Source organism: Hyperolius riggenbachi, chromosome 10 (genome assembly GCF_040937935.1).
Source record: "Hyperolius riggenbachi isolate aHypRig1 chromosome 10, aHypRig1.pri, whole genome shotgun sequence".
Taxonomy (NCBI): Eukaryota; Metazoa; Chordata; class Amphibia; order Anura; family Hyperoliidae; genus Hyperolius; species Hyperolius riggenbachi.
In genome coordinates this window covers 83,500,494-83,525,681 of record NC_090655.1, presented here as the reverse complement: position 1 = coordinate 83,525,681, position 25,188 = coordinate 83,500,494, and positions in this window count along the sequence as shown.

Genomic DNA, 25,188 nt, shown 5'->3' with positions numbered 1-25,188 from the left:
AACTACAATGGGATGACCACCTGAGGAAAAGCTGCACACAAAAGCAAAGCCACACACCGCAGTGGAAGATAACAGGCCGCAATTATTTATCAAAAAAGGTGATACCCAAACTGTACCGTGATGTTGAAAGGCAAGTGATGTCATCTCTGGCACACAGCGTTGGGTCAAGGGTCTATCTGACCATGTGGTCTGCAAAGCACGGTCAGGTTTGCCCGAAGACTAAGTCAGTCCTCACACACAGCATCTCTGCCTGCACGCCATGTGACTGCCTGCCCCAAGACTAAGTCGCTCCCCACACTGCATCTCTGCCTGCAGGACACTTGACTGCCTCCTTCCACCACCAACAGGGTCCAGGACTCCAGGCGGATTCCTGAATTTTTAGCTTGCAGCGGCCGCTATAATAATTTTTCTGGTGCATGTACATGCCTGCCTAATTTTTCTGGCTGCACTGCGGCTGCAACAACAAAACAAAAGGCATGTACATGTGTGAATTCCCCTTCGTGATTTTTACCTTGCCGTGGTGAAGGGGCTTACGTATCACAATGAAGCAATGGCCGCCGGCAATATGAGTGTCTCGGCGGGGGGGAGGGGTGGGAATGGGGGCGGTTTGGTCACAAAAGTTCAACCAGAAAAACAACAACAAAAAAATAATAATTTGTACAACACTCACCGCAGAGCAGGATCATCCACCAGGCAACCTAAGCAGGTGCTGGGGGCCAAGTGGGTGTCAAGGGCCCACCTGCCACCTTCTTTGGCCACTCTCCACTTTAGCATACCAAAAGGACCACAATGGGGCCCAAAATCTGCTACCTTGCCTAGGGCCTCATTACATCTTAAGCACTTCAGGGCAATAGGCCTACCCCCCCCCCCCCCCCCCTTGTGACAAGGCTATATTTCAGGCCTCTGCAGCTTTAAGGGCTTGCTGCAGAGCAGTGCAACTCAGCACACAAGTGATTCCCCCCCCCCCCCCCCCTTTTCTGCCCACCAACAAAGTTTTCTGTTTGTGGGCTCTGATCGTTACTGCCTTGTTTATTTATTTTTTAACTATTTGTTTTTTGTTTTTGTTTTTTATAAACATTGCTATTTTTTTCCCCTTGCCCTCCCTCCCCCTGCTAGCCATGACAGCGATCGGCTGTCATAAGCATCAGCCTATGAGAGCCGATCGCTCCTGAGCCTCCCAGGGGGACAGCCGAGTGACACAGCTGTCCCCAGTACAGCGCTGCCGCAGATCACAGCGCGGTACAATGTAAATAGACTGCGGTTTCGCCATCTAACAGTCTCCTAGCAGCGATCGCCGCTGGGAGACTGATGACGGAGTGGAACTCTGTCATTCAAGCCAAGATGCGGGCGTTTCGGCGCAAGCGATCTCCTGCAAAACACGCTACCTGGACTTAACACCAACTGGCATTACACGTTCCTGGGGGAGCCGCCATTCATGCCAATTGGCGTGAGGTGGTCGGCAACAAATTAATCCATCTCTTAATCACCCACTCTCAAATATCCCAGTTGATCCAGAGGAAGGAAAAAAACTTTACAAAACAGGTGCAAATTAGTCATAAGAGGGAAAAAACTTTTTCCTGACTACAAATAGTAGTCAGATAAAATCCCTAGATCAACACCGCCGGGAATGACCTAGTAATTATGATAATGAGAGTGAGATAATTTATAAAATAAGATTTGTGAATCAACCTCATTGTGGAAGTCATCTTCAAACAAACATTGGCCTTCTTCTTGTGCAATCCAATGGCAGAGGAACAGCTGGTGAAGTAACAATAGCCTTGTCTCCAGAGGCCCTGCTGCAGAACATATCTGATCAGGTACCTCACCTTATCTATCAAATAAAACAATCATTTCAAATAGATTGTTCTTGGATAATCTGCTTCATGTTATTTTTCTCAGGGATATTATGGGGTGGGAAGACCTATCCAAAGTACCTGCAGCAGCAAATCCTCCTCAGACTGCCACCCATGTGCACTGACACTAATGCCTAATACACACGGTATGATTTTCCGTTAGATAGATGGATCCGATTGATAAAATCCATCATGTCCGATATTGCTCCCGATCCTTTCCGCGCTCGATTTCTCATAGCAGTGAAAGCAAAGATATAAGCAAAACAAATAAAGATAAGAGAATTGAGCGCAGAATCGAGTACAGAAACGTGCAGAAAAAACAATCACATCGCAAAATCGCACAGAAAATCTTACCGTGTGTACCCAGCATAATGCCTGGTACACACAATGTAATTTTCAGTCAGCTTGACGGTCTAAACTATTATTTCCGACAGGTCCAATCTGATTTCTGATTGTTTTTCTGATCGATTTTCTGATCACTTCTATACAAATCAATCAGGAAAACCATCGGAAATCAAATCGGACCTGTCGGAAAGAATTGATTCAACCATCAATCTGATGGAAAATTGCATGGTGCGTACCAGGCATAAGGGCTCATTCACACTACAACGTTGATGCAGAAAGTTTTAGGCCCCTTTCACACTGGGACATTTTCATTGCATTACGTTACCCTTTTTTACCGCAGGGTGACGCAAAAGCAATGAAAGTCTATGGGACATTTTCTATGTGATACGAAACGCCGGAAGCATCGCATCAGCATGGGGCAACTTCTGTGTCGCTGTGCGTTGCCCGAAAGTCATATAAGTCATTTGCGCCAGAGATATTCTAAACTTGTTTGCGTCACTGTGCATATAAGCATATTTTGTTCAATACAATTTCCTGCAATTCGTATTTCCGCCACAGGAAATGAGCGATGGAGAGCCTCGATTATAGTTTGGTTTGCTGCTAAGAATTACATTACAGCGCATCAACATAGGTGTCTATAAAGCGCCTATAGCTCCTTTATCATTACGATCATCCCATCGTACCGCAACTAAAACGCTGGTTGCTGGTGTGAAACCAGCCTCAGTAATATTGCTGTGTGCAGTCAGCAAATGGCAATATCACTGTTACTACCACCAGCAGTGTACCACACATTACGCTATTAAAACAACCCACAGTAGTCAAGTAACGTGAGCGTCGGTACAGTAACATGCGTTACTGATGTGCATTGCCATGGCAATACTTATGGTACTCAATTCCTGTGGGCCGTCCTAATAGTGTAACATGCAGTACACTGCTGGCGGCGGCCAACTATCTATTTTTTATTAGCTATTTACTGATACAGTTTTTATCAGCTATTTATTGATATTTATTTATTTATTAATTTATTGATTATTGGATATACGGTATATGTTTAACAGCTTAAGCACCCATACACTTTTATGTATGGCTGGTCTATGAATTATTAATGTACATATATACCTTCAGATCAATTATCAACTTCATATCAGCTATTTATTTATATATTTGCACATCAATTATTATACACAGGCCTGTGGCTGACAATCCCGCTTTTAAACACTCACCACCTGACGGAGGAAGATGGATCCAGTGCTGTCTCCCTGGTAACAGGTGTTCCCCAATCCATTTTCTGGCCATCGGGTACACGCGACGTGACACGACGGGCTCGAACGGGAAGTCAAGCGATCGCGGTACTTTGTGCAGAGTCATCAAGTATCTTAAGGATCTGATCGGCTGTGAGGGATGTTGTCGCCATGTGTTGCTAAATGTTGTTCACGTTATCACGTGCCTGTACCCATGTCGGGAGATTGTGGAAACGATCACTCGTTGCTCAAGAAGTTGCCGGTCATCGAGAAAATTGCGTTGTGGGTACGGGCCTTAAGATTTCCATGACAGAGAATGGAAAGGAGTAAAGAGGCACAGTTTTCCACAGTGTGTCTTGCGAGCCATTGTCAACTAAGATGCCAAGGGATATTTTGCCTTGACTGTGGGTCATCATCACCATAGTTCACGCTTGTCTCCTAAAGCCCTCAGTAATCCTCAACCTTACAAAAAAGGTTTTGCCAAGGGACACCAAGTTTGGCCATGAGACAAACGAGCATCTATCTACCAATCCGGCCATAAACAGTCACACTGGGGAAAGATCACAGAGAGTTTTTAGGTACTTTTCTCCCCACTCTTGTTGAGAGCTCCCAGCCTGAGATATAGCTTCCTCTGGATGGCTCCATTAGGAGTTGTGTACATGCGTATTTTGCAGTATCATCGAGTTATTTTTAAAAATGTGAAAAGTACTTAAGCTAAATGACATGTTTAAATGACTGGAGATGCAGGAAAATAAAAAGCAGGACATTACCGACTAAATTATTTCATTACATATTTCCAGGAGAATAATTTCCTATTTTCTTTTAACAAGGAAACTTTCCCCGAACACTGCTCACCACTTGACTTGAAACTTTTAAATTACGGATTATTTTTACTCTTGAGCATCATGAATTTCCAGTCCGTTCTTTGATGTCAGCATAAAAACAGGCAGAGTCTTCTTTGTTTGTTATTACGGACTGCCATTTGGCTGATAGTACATCTAATGACTAAGGAAGCTTCCATGTAGTAAACATCATATGATGATAATGGCTATATGCATAGCACTTAAGTGGCAGTCATTTGTAAATTGGCTGCATTCACTAAGCAGCTGTAGATCATTCAACCTTTTGCTGACACTTTTCACTGACTTACCTGGAGAAGCTTCTTAATGTCAACAAAATGATTCACTGCTCATAGGGAGTGCTGGATGTTGGTAGACATTAGACACTTCACTGTCACTCACAACATCATACTGGTTTATGGACAGGCAGGTAAACAGGCATCTTTCCAATGCTCATCAGCATTGATCTCTTAACTCTTAATTGATTCATTATATAGCTGAGAACGACGCATCTCCCATCAGCTTCTGGGTAGCATGGCGGTGGAGTGGTTAGCTCTCTCGCCCTGCAGAAATGGGTCCCTGGTTTGAATCCCAGCCAGGGCACTATCTGCACGGACTTATGATCTCCCCGTGTCTGCGTGGGTTTTCTCTGGGCACTCTGGTTTCCTCCAACATCCCAAAAACATACAGATAAGTTAATTGACTTCCACCTAAAAATTGGCCTTAGACTACGACACATACACTACACAAAATAGATATGACTATGGTAGGGATTAGATTGTGAGCCCCTTTGAGGAACAGTTAAGTGAAAAAACAATATACACTGTACAGCACTGCTGGAGATGTCGGTGATATATAAATACTAAAAATAATAATTATAATAGCTTCTGAGTGTCTATGATTGCTCCTTGACTGACTGTTAGCCACGATGGTTAATACCAAATAAACACAAAAACTGGAAATAGGCAAATTCTCAAGTCAATCATGGTGACTGGTGTAAATTAGAGGTAATTAATAAAGGATACCTGAGATCACGATACAGGGAATATTTATACTTACCTGGGGCTTCCTCCAGCCCATCAGGTCCGGGGGCTACCTTGCTGTCCTCTCCACCCGCTCCATCGTCTTCTAATCAGCTCCTGTAATCTGGCCAGTTAAGGCCAGTCATGGGCTTCTGCACATGCGCGCTCCCGTGTCTGGGAGCATTCTGTGTCTGCACAGTACTACTGCACAAGTGCAGAACGCTTCCAGCTGCAGGAGCACGATGGGAGGTGCACGTGTAGCCGAGCCACGCATGCACAGAAGACTGCGGCCGGCCCGACTACTGTAGCTGATTAGAAGATAACGAAGCGGCTGGTTTCTCATTGCATTGGTCCTCCTGAGTTCTGACCAGTGGACAAATGGGGAGTCATGAAAGAAGATTTAAATGTTTATTTAGGGGGGCTCATTTTCAGAATTGACATGTATTGGTGTTCTTTATTTAAGATCAAATGGATACTGGCGTGGGATCATTCAGTAAAGGTTAATACTCTGAAAGGGTTTCTTTTCCTAACCCCCTTATCTGAGAACATCTTGCTTTTCTCAGATGACCTAGACAAGACTGTACTCAACTTTGAGTCAAACAGTAGGTTGACATTGAAGAAGATACCTCATAGCTTATATTTTAATGTCAGCTTCCGGTCTTGCTTCGTAAGCCATACAGCACATATGGCTGAGTTCAAAAGAGTTGTGGTACGTGCTGAAATCCCATGATCCTTTCACTGCAGCAGCTAAAAACACAACTACCCTACATAGCAATGGCAAGATTCCTGATACTTCCACTGTTGAGGTACTCAATATTTTGTTATCTATTAAGGTATTATAGTTTTTACATTTCTGGATACAGACATTGATTCCAAATTTAACTTAAATGTAAAAGTAGCCGAGTTCTGTGATTTCTTCAGCAAAGCCTCCATTTTTTCTGTCCTTGGGTTCTTTTAAACCTCCCACATCTAGGCTTATTCCAGAATAGTGTCCATTTGGCATTACAGCTCACACATTGCCTCTGCTTCAGCTAAGTCAAGACCTAGACAGAGTTCTTGCCTTTGCCTATATAAAGAAATGTATCATCCAGATCAAGAGGCTAATCATCTCCTAGTCATCGATACCTGCTCTTTCACTATGCTTCCAACAAGGATTCTCATTGTTACACTATTTGACCAATTATGGAGAGAAATGTAAATATGTTGTTCTGTTTGTATCAGCGAAGTCAGTCTTTAGAGGGCTGTCCAAGGAGCTAATCAAACTGAAATATGTATACTGTCTTTATTTCTCTCTAAGAGAAATTCTCCTTAAAGAGACACACTGCAGAGCAAGTCCTTTTACTAAACCATACTTAATGGACGTAGAGGCTACGTCCAGAAGGCCATGTGTGCTCCCACAGCCGATCGCGCGTGTGTACGCGCGCTCCCAGCTGTGGATCGATTGCCCAGGAATCAATGAATCGGTACATGGTGCCCGATCACTGATTCCTTTCCCCGGCAGAAAAAGCGACTGTTTCTCTCGGAAGCCTCGCTTTTTATGCCTCCTACGTCCCTCTTTAGAGTGACGTCTTGTAAACAAACTCAAGGTTGCCAACTTGTGGCAAAAAAGTAAAACTACATCTACATGTAAAAAAAAAAAAAAAAAAAAGCACATAAACACATAATTACATTAAAAAATTACTATTTACATCCCCCCTCTCCCAAAAATACCCAAATAAAATGTTTAATAATAAAAAAAAACAAAAAAACATTACAATAAAAAAAAAACACATAAATATTTACCTAAGGGTCTAAACTTTTTAAATATGCATGTAAAGATGAAATATTTAAAAAAAACAAAACTTTTTTATTATTATAAGTTTGTAAATAGTGATGGATGCAAAATGGAAAACATGTACTTTTATTTCCAAATAAAATATTGTCGCCATACATTGTGATAGGGACATAATTTAAACAGTGTAATACACAGGACTATTAGGCAAATACAATACGTGGGTTTTAATTATGGAGGCATGTATTATTTTAAAACTATAATGGCCGAAAACTGAGAAATAATGATTTTTTTCTGTTTTTTTCTTATTCTTCCTGTTAAAATGCATTTACAGCAAAGTAGCTCTTAGCAAAATGTACCACCCAAAGAAAGCCTAATTGGTGGCGGAAAAAAACAAGATATAGATCAGTTAATAGTGATAAGTAGTGATAAAGTTATAGGCTAATGACTGGGAGGTGAACATTGCTCAGATGCATAAAGTGAAAACGACTGAAGGCTGAAGTGGTTAAAGTGGACCCAAATTAAAAATACAAGATTTCAGAAATAAAATCTATTTTCTAAATTATAATGATAAATAGCAGCCTTTTTTCAGCTGCATGACAAATATAAAATATTTTACATTTATTGGAGGAACCCCTCCCTTCCTTTCATATTGCTGGGTCAGAATCCGGCAGACTGGTGGAGTAGATGGTGTCCGGCAATAGAGTAATTGCTAATGGCTGCCACCTGTATAACCCTAGTTATGAAAAGAGAAGGGTGAAAAGTATGCACTGAAATGCTCATAGGCTTGAAGGAGTGTTTATTTATCTTTGTATGTGTCAGAGTGGTGCAACTAAATATTTTGAATTAAAAAAATGTTTGGTTTGGGGCCGCTTTAAATTCTAACAGTGAAGACCCCCAGATGGATTACAATTAGGACACTTGTCAGATGGATTATATTGATTGGGACACTTGTTTTGACCTCTTTAATGATAAGGGACATTGCATGAAATGTATTCCATCATGTGTTGTTATTTTCTTGGAGGTGCACACCTTGGGGACCACATAATATTATTTAGGAGGCTACCACATTTCAGTATAAGTCTGCCCATTTCCTTATTCCTATCCTTATTTGGGTAATGAAGATGAGCACAAGCCCTTTGTCCTTTATATTAGTGCAAGGGTGCTTTGCAAAGTAGGAAGGGTTTACAACAACTCTTTGCAAGGTACCCCCAAATGTAAGTAGATGTGTTGGGTGATACTGACCATGGGGCAGAGATCATGGGTTCCACTCAGGGGCGTAACTACAGGGGGGCAGCCCCTGACAGAGCTGTAAGGGGGCTTCAACTAGTACTTTATTACCAGAGACGGGACAAGGTCCTTCAGCACCCAAGGCTGAGACAGCAAAGTGCGCCCCTCCATCCCTCCCACCCGAGCCATCACACACTGATTGCTATTAGACTAATAGGTGCCCCAGGGCCCCCAACCTCCCCAACACCTTAATCTCTAGTTATCTGGCTTGCAGTCACTGTCATGTATCCCCTTTTCGTATTTCTTTCTGCTTCAAACACAATTGTGAATGACAGCTGAATGAATTGTGCGCCCCCTCCTACACTGCGCCCTGAGGCTGGAGACTCTCCAGCCTCTGCCTCGGCCCGGCCCTGTTCATTACCGACGATAAAGGGGCCAATCCTTCAGATCAGGTGTTTTTGTGGCCCTACTTGTTATAGGTGTGAAGATTACGATGCCCACACATGTTTTAAGACCATCGCAAGATGGGCCACCAGGTTGTGAGGGTCACCAAGTGTATGCAAGGGAAACGGTGTGAGCATTGGGGGGGCATCAAAGTTTTGATGGGGGTCCCCAAGATTTATAGTTACACCACTTGTTCCATTTTCCTCATAACTAAAGCTGCATAGTTCACAAGGGGCTATTAGACTTGGGAGGTGGCCACGCAGTTTTAATTTTTGGGGGGATGCCTGCACAGTGCTTAAAAAAGTAAATAGCAATCACACTGCAGGTTCACTGCACAATTATACATTTTTAGTACATTTAACTTCAGTAACTCCACACATTTCTAGAAATACATGTTGTACCTCAGTCATCCAATGAAAAAGAATATTTTGGCACCATCCACTTGCAGATTAAATTGAGCTTCCCATTAAAACACCCCCCCCCCCCCCCCACCTCAAATTGAGAAGACTACCCCAAAAAAATACGTGCCTAATGAAGCAGTACAGTGCCAAAAACCCTGGAGCAAGGATCGCCCAGAGCCACCTCTGAAACCACCAGGCACCGAGATTGTACTGTTAGCTGTATAATCTAGGTGCCTGTAGTTCAACAAGTGGAAGGTATGGCACTGACACTTTGGGTTCAAGGTAGTTTCAATGTGGTTGTCTTCAGTGCCCTTTTGAAATGAATGGAGCCTTTGTAGCCAAATACCTACCAAAATACCTTAGAACAGGTTCCAACTGCTCCATAATTAGGAGGTGATCTGGCAAACGATTTACCTGTTTACCTGGAAAAGTAAATTATTTCTGTTGGCAAAGTCAGCACTATAGCTACAAGCTGCCCTGTATGGATCAGATTCCAGTTCCGATGTACTGACCCTCTCATCACTACCTCCTCATCCACTTTCTCTTAGTGCCATGGCCGGATTTGAGGCAAGACCACAAAGGCCATAGCCAAGGGCACCAGGAAGCAAGGGGCAGGCAGCAGGCTGGCAAAGTAAGGCAGTCAAACTGCCAAACAGGTAAAGCGCAGTAGTCACAAACACAGTCTGCAGCCGTCCTGCTTCCACAGGGGCGAGCAGTGGAGCACTGGTCCTGTTCTTCCCCCAAGCACAGCACAGGATGGGGGAAGCACAGGACTAGGCTAGTACACAGGATGGGGGGAGCACAAGATGAGAGCATAGGACCAGGGAACAAGCAAGACAGCGGGAGCAGACAGGATGGAGAAGCACAGGACTAGGCTAGTACACAAGATGGGAGGAGCACAAGATGAGAGCATAGGACCAGGGTACAAGCAAGACAGTGGGAGCAGACAGGATGGGGAAGCACAGGACTAGGCTAGTACACAGGATGTGGGGAGCACAAGATGAGAGCACAGGACCAGGGAACAAGCAAGACAGTGGGAGCAGACAGGATGGGTGCTACACAGGACAGGGCAAGGTTTGATTGGTAAAATGTTCAAATCTGGCCCTGCTTGATGCACTTATGAATGGATGCAATTTTGGAAAAACTGCCAACCATTTTTCTTTATCTGCGCAAATATCAGCAGTCTAGGAATCCCAGAGTTACAGATTACCCAGCAAGTATCTCACACAATACCATCTTTGACAGTCTCTTAAACTTTCTCTTAGGTTTATTAATGCAGCCATTGCACAGTGTTTTTTATTAGTATATGTATGGATCCAAAAGGTAACAATATTTGTGTGCAGCTGTTGTGTACATGGAATAAATATATATACACAAAATGTAAAATTATTTTATATCAATGTTTTCCTGGTCTGATGCTATGCCATCAAGCTAGCTCAGTTTTGGCTTCAGCTGAGCGCGCTTAAACGCTTAGACTGAGCAAATGAATAAGCGTTTTGTTCAGTGTGTGACTACAGTTTAATGACTCCTGATGTCAGCCTATTTTGCCCAGGGTAATAACATGATATAGGAATTATTTGCTGCTCTGCAAAATGAATTGCTTCATGTTTCTACAGTGAATGTTAACTGCTGCCATTTGACACCAAAGAGCCTAGTTAATGTTCACAAAGGACAGTGTCTTTTTTTCCCATCAGAAACAGAGAGCAAAGCATGCTGCTTGTTAATTGTTGTATTTGTATTTTCAACTTTATTGTAATAAAGTTGAAAATACAAATACAACAATTAACAAGCAGCATGCTTTGCTCTCTGTTTCTGATGCAGAGATCTGTAGATGCAGAGATCTGTATATGTGGCCTAATCTTCTCTCTATTACATGGTAGTAGGTATAAAATCAGTGATGTAATTTCCTGCCTACCTAAAAAAAGGTAAGTAGACAGGAAGTGAAGATTATGCTAGTCAGCGGGAGGGTCTGCAGGTGTGATGCTGGAAGCCCAACCCTGCCTAGCATAACCTCGCTTCCTGTCTACCTCTTAAAGGACCACCATCACAAAAAATTATAAACTGTAAGATGCATGGGTACACATACTTCTAAGAAGTACATTTCTAACAGATTAAAATGCCCTTTAATTTTTTTTTTTTCCTTAAGTTGTTGTTGATGTTGTTGACTGGTCCATTTTCTCATGGGGATTCTCAGTATTTCCTTCATTCTTTACAAAAGCACTCCCAGTTGGACTGAGCAATTAACATTCAGTTTATGCTTTTGAAAAGAAAGAAAACCCTGATATTCCCCCACTGGGAGTTGAAATACTCTAAAACCTGACAGATCTGTCATATTTTACAAACTACTGAGTGACAGTGACATAGAAAAAAAAAAAGTAAAAGTGACTGGCCACAACTGGCCAGATTACTGAGGGGATTACAAGACAACGGAGCGGCCGGGGAGGACGGTGAGGTAGACCAGTGTTTCTCAACATTTTATTGGTATGTACCCCTTTTAAAGTCCTGTACTCGCCAAGTACCCCCTAGCATAGTAAACATTATCACAAGTACCCCTTGACAAATATATATTTAATCGTAGTACATGATAATTGATTCTAAACAATTTCAAAGCATCTACTATTGCTTTTAAATTAGCTAAAATACTAATTTGGTGTTGTTTAAATAAGATTTATCATTTTCTCTAAATTAGTTATTCTTGGTTAAGTATATCAAGGCCAAGTACCCCCTGGAACCATCAGAAGTACCCCCTGGGGTACGTGTACCACGCGTTGAGAACCTAGGAGGTAGACCACGCACCTCACGGGGCTGGAGGAAGCCCCAGATAAGTAGAAATACCCTTATTATAGACATCTCAGACACACCTGAATGGAGTCAGAGCAGCACTAGAGAGTATGAGAGGCAGCAGTGCATTGTGTTCTTCAGTGAAATGGTTAAGCGCTCTTCTCTGCCTGTTCCTTCTTAAACACAGCGAATATTTTATATAATGAAAAAGCCCCCCCTTCGGGGAAAGACTCACCAGACTTCGTTTTTTGATTACACAGACTGGGAATAGCCGAGAGAGGACTGCCAGAGAGGCTGCGGGGTGGCAAATACCCCGAATGCGAGCAGTGGCCTTGGAGGCCTAGAAGTCTGACTGGGAATAGCCGAGAGAGGACTGCCAGAGAGGCTGTGGGGTGGCCAATACCCCGATTGCGAGCAGTGGCCTTAGAGGCCTAGAAGTCTGGTGAGTCTTTTCCCGAAGGGGGGGCTTTTTCATTATATGACATATTCGCTGTGTTTAAGAAGGAACAGGCAGAGAAGAGCGCTTAACCATTTCACTGAAGAACTTTATTTTGATGGTTGCACGCATTTAGGAAGAGCGCTCCCACATGATAACCATTATATGAGCAAGGACATTATACATGTGGTTACTACCTGCCAATATGTTTTATTTAGAATTTAGCACCTGTGATATGAATGTTTGATGAATGTTTGATTCATTATTTTTAAAAAAATAATTTTAGAGGTGACCTATTTAACACCTGACTCAGCATATGAGCGCAGTATTAGGGTGCTGTAATTGTTGTGAAGCAGTGCATTGTGGTATTATAATCTGTTTCACATGGAAAGAATAGAGAACCATTCCAACAGTCTAAGTCCTTGTTCCCATTGCGTTCTGCTCGCATGGCCGTTGGAGTTGGCCATTTTTTGGCACAATTTTTCTTTCCGATTCCCGGCGATTACCTGCGCGGTTTTTTTTTTTAAATGCCTTTCTAAGCGCTTTTGCAGAGCGATTGCATTTTTTCACTTCCTGACGTCAGTGAACTCTTTGATCCGGAAAATGTATTTATTCTTAAAAACGCGAATGCAATCGATGCACAAAGTGATTTTGTGAGTGTGCGTTTTTCCTATACCTTCCATAGTGGCAAAATCGCCTAAAAAATGGCCCATGTACCGCTTTTCTAAGCGGATCGGAAACGAACCGCTCAGATGTGAACTCTCTCATAGAGATTCATGGTGTAAGCGCTTTCAGGGCAATTTTGAAAAATCTCCAGCGCTTAAAAAAATGACAAACATGCGTCTAGTGTGAACAAACCCTAAAAGAGGTATTTATGATGACATAGAAAAAGCAGAGTAACATGTACTGTGTATATAGAGGGTGTATGATAGCAAATGTACATTTATTTGACTCGGTTACTACAAAAACCTATGGATCTGCTTCAAGTGAAATTCTATTTATCCATCCTATTCATTGTGCGTTTCAGTGCCTTGCTTGAAAATAACAATAAATCTATGAAATGATGAAGCTGACATGTAGAATGATTTTTCTGGCCAAGAAAATTAGCTTGGAAGTATTTAAATATATGCAAGAACAAATCTGTTGACTAGTAAGTGGTTTGATCAGTGTGGTGTTGGTTGGCTGGGCCAACTTTTTGGCAGACAACCAGAGAACAGATTTTTGGACTGGAAGCAAACAATTATGCATTCACCTAAGATTTTATATTGTTTTCAGAACAAAACAGACAGGAAAAAAGCACATAAAAAAGCATTCTCAATCATTTATGTTTTTGCTGGGTTGTAATGTGAAAGAATAGCACACGGATTTCAATTGACAATGTTTTTTTTCTTGAGCACATCCTTTATTTAAAGGGAAAGTGTAGATGAAATACAACTTTCAGGATTATTTGTATTATATACATGGTTATTTATCTGTATATGCCTCAGGACCCTGATGCACTTACTAGCGGACCGGTAATATTACTCTGCAGAGACAGTGGTATTGTCAGAGCAATGTACCACAGGTCGCTATGGTACTGTGCATTGCTGTGGGGTACAGCTTATAGTGGAAGTGCATATTTCAACTGCAACGCAGAGCATTGCGCATCACTACCAGGGGGCGGAGCTTGCAATCCCATTCATTACACTGAATGGGGTCATGGGTGTAATCGCCCGGAAATGCAGACAACCATGCGCTGACTCTCAAAAGTGAATGACAGCGTATGAATGGAAACAGCAGACAGCAGGGCCGGGCCGAGGCATAGGCTGGAGAGGCTCCAGCCTCAGAGCGCAGCGTAGGAGGGGGCGCAGAATTCATTCAGCTGTCATTCCTAATTGTGTTTGAAGCAGAAAGAAATAAGAAAAGGGGATACATGGCAGTGACTGCAAGTCAGATAACTAGATATTAAGGTGATGGGGAGGTTGTGGGCCCTGTGCCACCTCTTAGTCTAATAGCAATCAGTGTATGACGGCTGGGGTGGCAGGGATAGAGGGCGCACTTTGATGTCTCAGCCTTGGGTGCTGGCGGACCTTGTCCCGCCTCTGGCAGACAGTGCAGTCTATGCAATGTCTGCTGTCGGCTGAAAGTGCACTATATGGAAACGAGGCCTAACACGTGGTACACTGCTGTGGCAGTACCGGTAATATCACAGTGCGCTCTCTCTGTACGAAAATATTAACACATGTTAGTGCATGAGGCCATTTATGTTTTATTCACAATTCAACCACAAAACTATAAAGATCACTGGCATATGAAATGCATTATGCATAGAAACCTCTTTAATCCTATTCAGGGCTGGCTCTAGCGTGGGGCAAGAGGGGGCATCGCCCCCTTAAAGGGATCCTGAAGCGTGTAAAATTATTTAAAATAAACACCTGACGTAGCTGCAAATGAAGATTACATACTAAACTCACTGTCAGTTCCTCTCAGAAGCTCACCATTTTCTTCTTACAGCGATATCTTCCAGTTCTGACAAGATTTTGTCAGAACTGAAATATATCAGTTGCTGTCAGTTATATATCAACAACTGTCAGTTACAACTTAATGTGCAAGGCAATGTCCATGTTTTCCTATGGCTCAAGTGGGTGATATTACAATTTAACAGTGTGCTGACCAGGAAGCTGTTATGGGGTCATTGCCATTTTTAAAATGAAGGACGAAGAATTCCATTGATCACAGTGGACAAACAGGACGCAGGAGAGGAGAAATAGATTGAGAAGTAGATTACACAGGAGGTAAGTATGACCAGTGTATAGCAGTGTGTGTGGCAGCAGAGAGTGGCAGCAGAGAGAGGAGCGTAGAGAGAAGAGGGAGCAATGGGCACAGTGGTGGGGAAGGGGGGCGTCTCCCTCCCCTCACCTTGGGGCTCCCCCTCTCTCTCGCTTTCCCCTCCAGATATCAGCGCTGGCAGCGGCGGTAGAACACTTCCTCGCCTCCCAGCGTGGGAGAGCGAGAGATCTAGACTAGGCCAGAGTAGTGGCAGCGGCGCACAGATCTCTGTCCCGTGCTGGAAAGAGAGGAAGTGTTCTATCGCCGCTGCCAGCCGCTGATATCTGGAGGGGAAAGCGAGAGAGAGGGGGAGCCCCAAGGTGAGGGGAGGGGGGGAGACACCCCCCCCCTTCCCCACCGTTGTGCCCATCGCTCCCTCTTCTCTCTCAAACTCTGCTGCCACCCCACCTGGGGACATCTATACACCTGGCTATACTGGGGAGTCGGGACACGGTAAGTCCTGACCACATATACTGGGGACACCTATAGACCTGGCGACATATACACCTGGCTACATATATTGGGGACATATACACCTGGCTACATATATTGGGGACATATACACCTGGCTACATATATTGGGGACATATACACCTTGCTAAATATACTGGGGACATATACACCTGGCTACATATAATGGGGACAACTATACACCTGGCTAAATATACTGGGGACATATACACCTGGCTACATATACGGGGGACATATACACCTGACTACATATACTGGGGACAACTATACACCTGGCTACATATACTGGGGATATATGCACGTGGCTAATAAACTGGGGACAGCTATACACCTGACTACCTATACTGGGGACATATACACCTGGTGTGAGGATCTGTGCCTGTGTCATCCTGCTGGTGGCAGCACTGAGGTGGACTTCCGCTGTCTACCAGCAGATGGCTCTCATATTGCTGGGAGCGGGGCAATTCCTCGGCTCACCAGCAGATGGAACTGTGGGAGATTCTGGCCAGTCACCTGAGCAATGTGCTGCTTATTTAAGGCCGGACTTCCTAGCAGCACATTGCTAGGTCATTCCGTTTGTCTGCTCGTTGCAGTTGTGACTCTGGCCATCCAGTCCTGTGCTCCTGAACTCTGCTCTGATACTCTGTACTCCTGGTATTTGATCCTTGCTAGTCTGACTATTCTCTGTCTTCTGCCCTTGTACCCTGTATTCTCTGGTTATTGATCTTGGCTTGTACGACTATTCTTCCGTGTGCTGATTCTGCTGAGACGTGTCTGTATATATGGTATTATTGTATATACTCTCATATTGTGTGTGTTGCTGTATATATTTGTATAGATAGTTAGATAGTCAGGGTTCTGGTATTTGTGGTGCACCACGTGTTGTTTGATTGTATATTGTATGTGTATGGTGATCTGCATTTGTTCACTTGCATTATTGTAAATAAAACACATTTATCACTCTACTCTGTTGTGCAGATGTCAGTATTTCCATTGTGATCTTCCTGTTTGTTTAACCAAAACGATTGCCATGCAGAGATCGTGGATCTGCCAGTCTGGTTCCAGTCACGACCACGATCTGCATGACCAATCGGTACAGAATGACCTAGCCAACCCATATATTGATCACAGAAATACTGCAGATTCATCTATCTGTACAAAGAGTTGGAGTTTTGATGATGTGTACTACTATGTCTTGCTCGCTGAGGATAGCAAAAGTTATTCCTTCATGTATTTTGCAGCTTACTCCAGAAAGCAGCTTCAGCAGTTATTGGAGTTAGTGCAAAACTATGTTAATCAGAAAATCTTGTCTGCAGAAGAGGTGCAGGACTTGCTGCAAGTCCTTCAATGGTTGCTGAAAAGTAAATTATCCAAGGATAATTTTCTTGATCCTCCATTTAGCCCATCTGATGTTACCGTTTTGACGTCCATTTTGAAAAACGACAGGGAATCTTTCTTTCAGTTCTACTCCAAGAAAGACAAAAATATTATGCAAGCTTGTGTCCAATCCCTTCAATCATTGATTGATTTAAGAGTATGCAAATTTGAAAAAACCTCCTTGTTAATGTCTGCCTGGGAAGAGATGTTAATTTCCCAATGCAAACCTTGTTCTGTGACAGCAAAGAATAAAATACAAACTGGTTCTTTGTCTGTTACTATCCAGTCCAGTCTTGATTCTGTTTCTGATGTAGTTCAGTCAAGTTCTATTAATAGACAAATAAATTCTCTGCCAGTTAGGAACCAATCTCGTTTAGAGCCTGTCTTTTGTGCAGCAGATATTAACTATCTAATTGATCATTTAAAGAAGGATAGGAAAAGTTTTGTAAACCACTATTCTAAAATGGAAAGTTCTTGTCTGCTGAAATATGTGCATGCTGTGAAAAGGATGAGTGGTTACAAATTGTGTCCGCAGAAAGCCGCCTCTGCCCTGATCCAAGTTTGGGAGGAAATCTTGTCATTTGATGCAGATGCATGCATGCATGTGATTGAGGAATCAAATGAGTGGAGAGATTGCAGCAATCGAGTCAGTTTTGATTTTACTGCAGAAGAGATCAATGCTTATTATGGCTATTTGAAGAATGATAGGGAACAGTTTATGTCATTCTATTCGCAACAAAATGAGGAGTTTATTAGGAATTGTATCTGTGGAGTAAGATCTCTGATGGTTAATGCCTTGTGTGAGAATGAATCTGCCTCTGCTTTGATTGCCATCTGGCAAGAAATTCTTTCCTCTAAATTTCAATCTCACCCTCTCTCTGATAACCCTTATGTCCAGAGTTCACAACCTGCATGTCAGTTATCTGTACAAACTCCATTGCAAACTGCAGTCAGAACCACACCTTGGTCCTGGCAAAAATCATTAGAAAACAAGTCGTCATCCAAAAAGAAAAAGAAATTCTTTCCTACCAACTCCATTCAGCGTGTGCAGCCTCCAGCCGATTCCAGTCGTGTGCAGCCTCCAGCTGATTCCAGTCGTGTGCAGCCTCCAGCTGATTCCAGTCGTGTGCAGCCTCCAGCTGATTCCAGTCGTGTGCAGCCTCCAGCTGATTCCAGTCGTGTGCAGCCTCCAGCTGATTCCAGTCGTGTGCAGCCTCCAGCTGATTCCAGTCGTGTGCAGCCTCCATCCAAGTCGGTGCAGACTCCATCCAAGTCGGTGCAGACTCCATCCAAGTCGGTGCAGACTCCATCCAAGTCGGTGCAGACTCCATCCAAGTCGGTGCAGACTCCATCCAAGTCGGTGCAGACTCCATTTAAGTCGGTGCAGACTCCATCCAAGTCGGTGCAGACTCCATGCAGGTCGGTGCAGACTCCATGCAGCTCCATACAAACTTCACCCCGATCCGTGCAGACTTCACCCCGATCCGTGCAGACTTCACCCCGATCCGTGCAGACTTCACCCCGATCCGTGCAGACTTCACCCCGATCCGTGCAGACTTCACCCCGATCCGTGCAGACTTCAACCATGTCCATGCAGACTCCAGGTGATTTGTGTCCTCAGCAATCTCCAGTCTGTCCTGAGCAGTCCTTCGCCTTTCTTTGTGGACTCTTTCATGGACTAGGTTTGCTGACAGTGGGTCAGCCTGCCAGGCCCGCAGAGTGTTGCATCCAGCCCGCAGAGTGTTGCATCCAGCCCGCAGAGTGTTGCATCCAGCCCGCAGAGTGTTGCATCCAGCCCGCAGAGTGTTGCATCCAGCCCGCGGAACTTTGCTCTTTGCCTGCGGAACTTTGCTCTTTGCCTGCGGAACTTTGCTCTTTGCCTGCGGAACTTTGCTCTTTGCCTGCGGAACTTTGCTCTTTGCCTGCGGAACTTTGCTCTTTGCCTGCGGAACTTTGCTCTTTGCCTGCGGAACTTTGCTCCCAGTCCGCACAGACTCAGTTCACACCGTTTCAGTGCCAGTCCGCACAAACTGTATCGGGATCTCAGCCAACGGTCCAGCCAAGAGCTCAACCAACGGTCCAGCCAAGAGCTCAACCAACGGTCCAGCCAAGAGCTCAACCAACGGTCCAGCCAAGAGCTCAACCAACGGTCCAGCCAAGAGCTCAACCAACGGTCCAGCCAAGAGCTCAACCAACGGTCCAGCCAAGAGCTCAACCAACGGTCCAGCCAAGAGCTCAACCAACGGTCCAGCCAAGAGCTCAACCAACGGTCCAGCCAAGAGCTCAACCAACGGTCCAGCCAAGAGCTCAACCAACGGTCCAGCCAAGAGCTCAACCAAAGGTCCAGATCTATGAGGTTACACAGGCTGCTGTCCTGTCTGAAACTACTGAGCCTGCTGTCCTGTCTGAAGCATCCCAACCTGTTAACTTGCCTAAAGTTATCCCGTCTTCTGTTTTGCCTGAGGTTATGCAAGCTGCTGCCCAGCCTTCACAGACTTTTGTTGCTGCTGTTCCTGTAGGTGCCAAGTCTGTTGATGATCCTGCTCCTAATGGTGCTCAGACTGATGTTCCTGATGGTGCCCGGCCTGCTACTGTTCTTGCTTCTCCTGGTAGTGCCTGGTCTGCTGGACTACTTGAGGGCACCCAGTTTACAATCCAGCCTGTTGCTGCCCTGCCCGAGACTATTCAGTCTGTTGCTAATCTGCCTGCAGCACTACCTGAAGCTTTCCAGTTAACTGCTCAGATGTCACAGGACTCTGCTGTTGTTTCCAAGTCTGGCGACTCTGCTGTTGCTTCCAAGTCTGGTGACTTTGCTGCTGCTTCCAAGGTTGGTGAGTCTGCTGCCGCTCCTGAAGATATCCAGTCTGCTGCCGCTTCTGAGGGTATCCAGTCTGCTGCCGCTTCTGAGGGTATCCAGTCTGCTGCCGCTTCTGAGGGTATCCAGTCTGCTGCCGCTTCTGAGGGTATCCAGTCTGCTGCCGCTTCTGAGGGTATCCAGTCTGCTGCCGCTTCTGAGGGTATCCAGTCTGCTGCCGCTTCTGAGGGTATCCAGTCTGCTGCCGCTTCTGAGGGTATCCAGTCTGCTGCCGCTTCTGAGGGTATCCAGTCTGCTGCAGCTTCTGAGGGTATCCAGTCTGCTGCAGCTTCTGAGGGTATCCAGTCTGCTGCAGCTTCTGAGGGTATCCAGTCTGTGGTTCCAGTTGTTGCTTCCAAGTCTTCGGTACCAGTTGTTGCTTCCAAGTCTTCGGTACCAGTTGTTGCTTCCAAGTCTTCGGTACCAGTTGTTGCTTCCAAGTCTTCGGTACCAGTTGTTGCTTCCAAGTCTTCGGTTCCAGTTGTTGCTTCCAAGTCTTCGGTTCCAGTTGTTGCTTCCAAGTCTTCGGTTCCAGTTGTTGCTTCCAAGTCTTCGGTTCCAGTTGTTGCTTCCAAGTCTTCGGTTCCAGTTGTTGCTTCCAAGTCTTCGGTTCCAGTTGTTGCTTCCAAGTCTTCGGTTCCAGTTGTTGCTTCCAAGTCTTCGGTTCCAGTTGTTGCTTCCAAGTCTTCGGTTCCAGTTGTTGCTTCCAAGTCTTCGGTTCCAGTTGTTGCTTCCAAGTCCACGGTTCCAGTTGTTGCTTCCAAGTCCACAGTTCCAGTTGTTGCTTCCAAGTACGGTGTTCCTGCGGATCTCAAGTCTGCTCTGGCTCTTCTTGATCCTGATGGGTTCCAGAAGTTTTTCGATTTCTCTCCCTCCCTGCCCACCCAGCCTCGGTTTTTCTATTGGGACCCAGGTGGGGCTAACTCTGGAGATCGTATGGAGCGTTCGGAGCCCGCTCCTAAAGAGGGGGGTACTGTGAGGATCTGTGCCTGTGTCATCCTGCTGGTGGCAGCACTGAGGTGGACTTCCGCTGTCTACCAGCAGATGGCTCTCATATTGCTGGGAGCGGGGCAATTCCTCGGCTCACCAGCAGATGGAACTGTGGGAGATTCTGGCCAGTCACCTGAGCAATGTGCTGCTTATTTAAGGCCGGACTTCCTAGCAGCACATTGCTAGGTCATTCCGTTTGTCTGCTCGTTGCAGTTGTGACTCTGGCCATCCAGTCCTGTGCTCCTGAACTCTGCTCTGATACTCTGTACTCCTGGTATTTGATCCTTGCTAGTCTGACTATTCTCTGTCTTCTGCCCTTGTACCCTGTATTCTCTGGTTATTGATCTTGGCTTGTACGACTATTCTTCCGTGTGCTGATTCTGCTGAGACGTGTCTGTATATATGGTATTATTGTATATACTCTCATATTGTGTGTGTTGCTGTATATATTTGTATAGATAGTTAGATAGTCAGGGTTCTGGTATTTGTGGTGCACCACGTGTTGTTTGATTGTATATTGTATGTGTATGGTGATCTGCATTTGTTCACTTGCATTATTGTAAATAAAACACATTTATCACTCTACTCTGTTGTGCAGATGTCAGTATTTCCATTGTGATCTTCCTGTTTGTTTAACCAAAACGATTGCCATGCAGAGATCGTGGATCTGCCAGTCTGGTTCCAGTCACGACCACGATCTGCATGACCAATCGTTACACCTGGCTACATATACTGGGGACAACTATACACCTGGCTACATATACTGGGGACATATACACCTGGCTACATACTGTATACTGGGGACAACTATAAACCTGGCTACATATACGGTGGACATATACACCTGGCTACATATACAAGACAGGACAAGACAAATAACATTTATATCGCGCTTTTCTCCTGGCGGACTCAAAGCACCAGAGTTGCAGCCACTAGGACGCGCACTATAGGCAGTAGCAGTGTTAAGGAGACTTGCCCAAGGTCTCCTACTGAATAGGTGCTGGCTTACTGAACTGGCAGAGCCGAGATTCGAACCCTGGTCTCCTGTGTCAGAGGCAGAGCCCTTAACCATTACACCATCCAGCCACTACTAGGGACATCTATATACCTGGCTACGTATACTGGTGACACTATAGACCTGGCTACATATACTGGGGACAGCTATACACCTGGCTACATATTCTGGGGACATATACACCTGGCTACATATACTGGGGACATCTATACGCCTGGCTACATATAATGGGGACAACTATACACCTGGCTACATATACTGGGAACACCTATAGACCTGGCTACATATATTGGGGACATCTATATACCTGGCTACATATACTGGGGACAGCTATATGCCTGACTACTTATACTGGGGACACATATTCACCTGGCTACATATACTAGGGACAGCTATATGCCTGGCTACATATACTGGGGACAGCTATACGCCTGGCTACATATACTGGGGACAGCTACATATACTGGGGACAGCTACATCTGGCTACCTATACTGGGGACACTGTCTGTCTGTCCTTATGTGCATTTACTGGTGAAAGGCTGTCTGTCATTACATGCATTTAGTGGTGAAACACTGTCTCTTATGTGCATTTAGTGGTGAAATGCTGTCTCTCATTACCTGCATTTACTGGTGAAAGGCTGTCTGTCATATGCATTTGCTGGTGAAATGCTGTCTGTCATTACGTGCATTTACTGGTGAAAGGATGTCTCTCATTACATGCATTTACTGGTGAAAGGCTGTCTGTCATTACGTGTGTTTACTGGTGAAACGCTGTCTGTCATTACGTGCATTTACTGGGGAAACGCTGTCTGTCATTATGTGCATTTACCTCATATTTTTTTTTATGTAACTGCATTAGCTGGTGTAACTACATTACAGTTAGCCCCGCCCACATGACGTCATGATCGCGCCGCAAATTTCCCCATCCATGATGCCCCCTACCCATTTTTGACTGCCCCCTCATATGTGCCTGTCTAGAACCGGCTCTGATTCTATTAAAATGAGAGCGAATGCACTATAAAGGCCTGTACACACTGACAACATAGGTCATTTGATATTCACAGAAATTGTTTCTATGCTCTTTTCATGTTTGATTGTTTTTTTTTTTTTTTTTTTGCCACAATCTAAAAATGTACTGGTAGGTTAATTGGCTTCCCCCTGAGCTGGACCTAAATTATGGATTGCACACATAAACCATTTTGGGTGCCCAGGGAAATAAAATAGACCCATGATCAGGAGGGCTAAAAGCATACACAATATCTGCATTTAGAGACTCTTAAAGAGAACCTGAGATTAAGTAAAAGGAAAAATTCATACATACCTGGGGCTTCCTCCAGCCCCCTTCGGCCTGATCTGTCCATCACCGTCCTTCTCTGTTGCCTCGTTCTTCCGCTAAGACTCCCGGTAAATTCGGGAGTCAGGGCTTACTGCGCATGCATGGTCCAGCCGCGCATGTGCACCTGTTGTGCTTTTGAGCCGGGAGCGTTCTGCACCTGCACAGTAGTACTGCGCAGACGCAGATGCTCTCAGCCACGAGGGCTCATATGGGGGGCAAGTGCGGCCGCACTGCACCTGTTGCCGACTGGCCGAAGTTATTGGGAGGATTGCGGAGAATCCAGGAGGTGGAGGGCGGCGGCGAGGGAGCAATCAGGCCGAAGAGGGCTGGAAGAAGCCTCAGGTCTGTATGAATTTTTACTTTTTCTCAATCTCAGGTACACTTTAAGGGCCGTATAAACTGTTCAAAATAAAACAGCAGTGTTTTTTCAAAATTTCAACATTTTTTGTAGCATGTGCGCTTTTTTTTTTAAAAAAAAGAGGGTGTAGGCCAAGTACCCTTTATTGTGGATTATATAATCTCAAGCATTAATATTTATTAGGAGTGGTTTAAGATTTTGTACGATTACTTTAAAAAATTTTTTTAATAAAACTACTTATTCCAGTCTGTTTTGAGTGTAAATGTATTTTTTTTTTTTTAAGCAAGAAAAATCCCTCTGGTAAGAATCACAGCATTGAATTTTATTTGATATGGGCACCTTCCTCTTTAACTTCCCTACTGTTATGATTACTTCTGGATTTTAGGGTTTAAAAGTGGTGCAATTTTTTACACGCTTTTAGACCCTAAAAGGAGGAAAGAAGTCATACCGCTACATAGATCTGTGGCAGCCCTGCACTTACCTCTCCTGGATCCGGTACTGCAATTCTCACTCAGTCCACTGGGTGGTGCTCTACCTCTATAGTGAGATCGCCATCTGTCGTCATGACTAAATAAAATTCAGTGGTGTGATTTTTTTAATGGATGCAACACAGAATTAGCAGTCAAGAGATTTTTTTTTTACTTGCTGTCCAGAGTACTTCTTTAGGTTAAAATCTAAAATTGAAAACAAAATACTGTGTATATTTCTTGTAGAAAAAAAAGGTGTTTATTTTTAGTTGGATATGTTTCTTAACAAAGGCTATTTTTTACTTTTGAGTATAATAGACTTTTTACCTCCATTATTAAAGAGATGAAGCTGTTCTTTAAACATATTGACGTCAAGTTTCAGTATCTATTGTTCCTTCTCAATGGTCGGCCTCAAGAGTCATTACTGCTGTAAAAGACCAAAGTACTCTACTCACAATGGATGCTCATCTCAAACCACTGATGCTAAATGCTTCATTACGGTATAGTTCACTGATGAATTTACGTCCTAATAATCTCTTCCACAGGATCAGAAAAGCTTCCCATACAGGACATTATGAAGACTTCTTGAAGGCTTCTTGAAAAGATAGCAAGGATAATAATAATAATTACTATTATTATGATGATGATGTGGTAAAAGCTGATTTATTAAGTCTTTCTCTTTTAAAACTGGCAGTGAAATTAAAATATAAAATTTAACATACAGACAAGTGAAGTTTCTTACATTGGGCTAGATTCATTAATAGTTAAAGTGGATCCGAGATGAACTTTTACACATTGCATAATTGTGTTCCTTTCCTATTGTTTATAGGGCATTCCTCAAGCCAAATACTTTTTTTGTTTTTGTTTTAATACTCTAATTCCCTATAAACTAAACAAGCCACGCCCGCAGGTTTTCAGAGAGCCAAGGCACTTTCAGACTGTAGCAAGGGCTCATGGGAGCTCAGTCTGGGCAGGAGGAGGGGGAGGTATTACTAGCCAGAGATTGCAGAGGGGAGGAGGGAGGAGGAGGGGGGATTAGGCTTTTTTGCTCAAGATGCAGATAAGCCTGCCTCTGTGTAATGTTTCCAAACAACATGGCTGCTGTCATTGTATCACAGGAATAATCAATCATATTCTGTTAAAGCTGTT